The sequence below is a fragment of the Myotis lucifugus genome, unplaced genomic scaffold, assembly GCF_000147115.1.
Source record: "Myotis lucifugus unplaced genomic scaffold, Myoluc2.0 scaffold_401, whole genome shotgun sequence".
NCBI lineage: Eukaryota > Metazoa > Chordata > Mammalia > Chiroptera > Vespertilionidae > Myotis > Myotis lucifugus.
In genome coordinates this window covers 217,275-221,334 of record NW_005871449.1, presented here as the reverse complement: position 1 = coordinate 221,334, position 4,060 = coordinate 217,275, and the positions used below count along the sequence as shown (strand labels likewise).

Here is a 4,060-nt window from a genome sequence, read left to right as displayed (position 1 = left end):
TCAGAGAATTGACAGGAAGATTGGTGGAGCAGGCTCAGGCAGGAACCAAGGAAGGGAAGGCGGAGTTCAGGTTCTGCCACAGGGATGGTCTGCTGAGACACAGGCACCATCAACACAGAACACTTGTTGCCTACTACTACTGGACTGACTCCCCTAGCCTGAACACTCACCTTCTGCCACTGGTCTCACAACTCTACCCTACCACCAGGAATAATCTGAGTCACCTTTGTGTCACTCCCTCAATATTCAAAATTCCTGAGGGTAGCAATACTCAGAACAGAGGGCTATAGTCCAGCTATTGGGAGAGGACCAAGTCTCAAAGAGGAACTTGGGTTAAACAGACACCCTCAAAAGGTGTCCATTGCATGCTATATCCTGCTAGGCAGAGGGCATGTGAGAAGGTGCAAAGTACCGTCGAGCTTAGAAACTGCTGTCCCAGAACAGAGTGAGAAACCAAGTGGAGAGTATGAAAGTTTGAATTGATGGAAAAGGTTACATAGGAATAGGCAAATAGATACCAGGAAGAGCTAGAACTGAAATCAAGAACTTTGTTAGCTATAACAGGGCTGGGACCAAATTACAGAAGAACCAGAAAGAACTGAAGAGATGAAAGACTAGACATTCAAAAAGTAGTCCTGGAGCTAGGAAGGCACAACAAGCACAGGTGAAATTCTAAGATTGTAGACCAGGTGACCATGAAGTTAAAAACTACAGAGTGCAACAAAAAAGAGCAAAAAGATGGGCTCCTGTAAGATTGCCATTTGTTACATGTATACCTTGTAGGATGTGTCCTTATACATCCAATGAATTGGTTGTTAGACAGCCCAGTTGAGGGGGAAGTAAACTGTAATACACAGGCACCAGCCCTTAAGGCAACGAAGGCATGGGGAACATTCAGAAATTAATGGTTTACTGTACCTCTCCACTAAGCTTGATACAATGAACCTTGTGTCGAGCCAGCTCAGCCAAGGGTTCCACAAGCCTGAGTGAGGGTGGTGAAGGATGAAGAAATGACAGACAGAGAGAATAAGCTGGGTCTAGGTCAGGAGTGGGCAAACTTTTTGACTCGAGGGCCACAATGGGTTCTTAAACTGGACCGGAGGGCCGGAACAAAAGCATGGATGGAGTGTTTGTGTGAACTAATATAAATTCAAAGTAAGCATCATTACATAAAAGGGTACGGTCTTTTTTTTTTTTTAGTTTTATTCATTTCAAACGGGCCGGATCCGGCCCGCGGGCCGTAGTTTGCCCATGGCTGGTCTAGGTGGATCTTCCTGTGCCTGGCTGAGGCCACAGAGAGAGATCCAGAGGCAAGCTGAGCCTTTATTTATAGCCAGAGGTAAACAAGGTAGTGGTCACCAGTTACAATGTTCTTGTGAGTTTCACTTGTTTTGGCAGCACTTGCTGCACCTCCCACAGCCCATTAGCTACCTAGGAAGGATCTAGGGAGCGTCATAAGGTCATGTGCCCTCTAAGCTGGGACTTGTTTGTGGCTTTGCCAACAGGTCAGTTGGAGGGTTTAACCCTATAGCCGCGCCCTACAGAACCTAACATTCTAGGAAGAACACTTTCCTTTTGCCCGATCCTCCAAATCTTTGCTTAGAGGGGTCCTCATAGTCCTCCGAACTGGGTTACCAGCAGTTTTGGCCAGGTGGAGGAGGCAAGGCTACAACGGTGTAAATCACTTCAGGTATTGGAGTGAGGAGATCCAGGCTTTGAGTGGTGAGCACAGTGGGGTGGAAGGCATGTTTGGGGTGGGGTAGTCATTAAGGAGCAAAGACCAGTGCATGCACCCTGTGTAGACTGCAGTCTTTCTAGTTACCAGGAAGAGAAAATCATCATAGCTTCAGTGATGAAAGCAGCAGATTACTGACAGCTGGCAGGAGAGGTTTACCCTCAACACAAACATTTCCTGGCAAAATCACATGTTCCAGGATTAGAGCAAGCATGCCCCAACTAAACTGCACATTTTTTAAACTTTCAAAAAATTGAAAGCATTAAAATAATGCATTTCACTTTTGTAGGAATAAAATATTTCATTCATTTTGTTTCAATTTTTCTCCTGCGTTTTTCATCCAGCTGATTCTCCCAGGAATTCCAAGACTTGGGTCCTTTTCACGCTTTAACACATACCTCCCAGACCTCTAGGCTGTGTGGGACATACACAAATTTGCTTCTTTTGTCCATTTCATGAATGAACAGATTTTCACTTAAAAACAATTTCTATTCTACTAAACTCAGTGAGAGTTTAAGATTCTTTCTCTAGTTTTTGTGTTTTGTTCCTTGGTGAGCCATTGAGTCGAAGATTTACAGACTGAAGCTTGGGATTGCATGATAAATATTAAAAAAAAGAAAACAGGGAATAAGGTAATAAAAATAATCAAAATGAGGGTGGAGAGAAGAAAAGTTCATGGTGACTTAATATAACCAATAACAGGTAGGAGAGATTTTGACACTCTCACCTTTAAAACTACATACAGGACATCTTCAAAGCCACTTTATCCCTTAATCTGGGATAGACTAGGGTTTGTTGGGGTCCAACCCCAGCCGGTCCAGGGGTTCCCAAAGGTGTGGACGGAGTCGGAGAAGAAGGAATGACACGGAGACAGCGTTCAGTTGATCAGCAGCCTAGCCAGATTATCCAGCCAGGTTCTGTGTTTTATTGCCTTGTTACATCTGTATTTATACCAGTTGATTTTAATCCTGTCAATTTCTATTCCAAAGGTTAGGGCGTTTCTTATCTCCATTCCAGGGAGTAAAGATTATGTAGCTCAAGGGTGATTGTTCGTAGTTAAAGTGATTAACTACCAGCCTGGCATTTAGTTAAGGGGTTTTATTCTCTCCCTAACTTCAGGGAAAAATCCCTACCTGGGGAAACAACCTTTCTCAGAGAGGTGACCTTGTTTAAAACACATAGCGCCAAGAAGGTGAGCAAACATATTAAGAACAGTATGCCATATACGCCATACGCTGTGCAGATGTTTCTTCCCTGCAGCGACTGTGTCAAGCAGCAAGGATGGACCGGCTTCCGGCAAGGGTTAACTAGCATTTTAGAGTTGATTTTTTGAGGCTGAAAGTTTAGAACAACAAAAATATTATCTCTATTTTATTTATTAGTTTAGAAAAAAAAACAGCTCAAGGAATTTATTTTCCAGTTACAAAAAAACAAACCCTGAATATAACCTACGTGGAAATTTTCATGCCTGCGACAGTCAGTGGCAAATGAAGTTTTAGTAGTTACACCGAATAAAGCACCTTTCCACGTTCTGTGTGCCATTTCATTAACGTGAGAGCCTGTGCCTACCCCCGGCACAGTGAGCGGAAGAGATGCCTTTCCGGGGTTCCTAGAATACCAGAGTACTGACACCTGATTGTACTATTTCTTATCTGTTGGAGATGATATTGAATTTCGCTAAAAACCACACAGGAAACCAACAATCCCACATTGACAGTTTCGATAGCCACCGCAAAGAAACACAAAGAGGAACTTAATCTCCGAGTGTGACGGGGCAGAAGTGATTTCATCAGAAAAGCCTGGATCTCCAGCCCATTCCGATCTTGACTAACCCTCCTCTTTAACCCATTTCCTTTTGGATCCTCTCCCTTCTCCAGCGACTGGATACAAGGCAATAATAATAATAAAAAAAAGTTCTTGGATGCCGATGCGCGGGACTCCGGGTCGGTGGGCCGCACTGTCAGGGCGGCAGCCTCAGTTTCCCGCGCTGTCCCGCAGGGTCAGACCCGCCCCGGCCCCTCCCTGGGATGTCGCCAGGATCCCGCACAAATCAGCTGCCCCAAGCGAAGCCAAAGATCTCATCGCTGGGAGAGTCGCCAACAAAACTCCGCCGCGGTTCAAACACAGGCAACAGGAAGCTCGGGGCCGGGACGGCCCGCAGGAGGCCCGGCGCGTGTGGCTGGACGGCGCCCCGCCGGAGAGGAGGCGTTAGGAGCACCCGCCGCGCCCGGCGCCCTGCGGAGCGGGACTCCACCACCGACCAGTGAGTGCGGGGCCTGGCGCCGAGAGCTCACCGTCCCCCCAAACCCTCGGCCCGGCCCTCCC

At 46.4% G+C, this 4,060-nt stretch overlaps 1 protein-coding gene across 2 annotated transcripts in view; it reads left to right on the top strand.

The window, feature by feature from the left end:
• Positions 1-3,851: 3,851 nt before the first annotated feature.
• The window catches only part of YES1 (YES proto-oncogene 1, Src family tyrosine kinase), a 50,175-nt gene continuing 49,966 nt past the window's right edge, over positions 3,852-4,060 (top strand). The window contains exon 1 of one of the 2 annotated variants that reach the window (XM_006102151.3): positions 3,852-3,998. The gene's annotated coding sequence lies outside the window, so the exon portion shown is untranslated. The remainder of the gene's footprint in view (positions 3,999-4,060) is intronic. The other variant, XM_023743565.1, reaches the window with a different exon arrangement.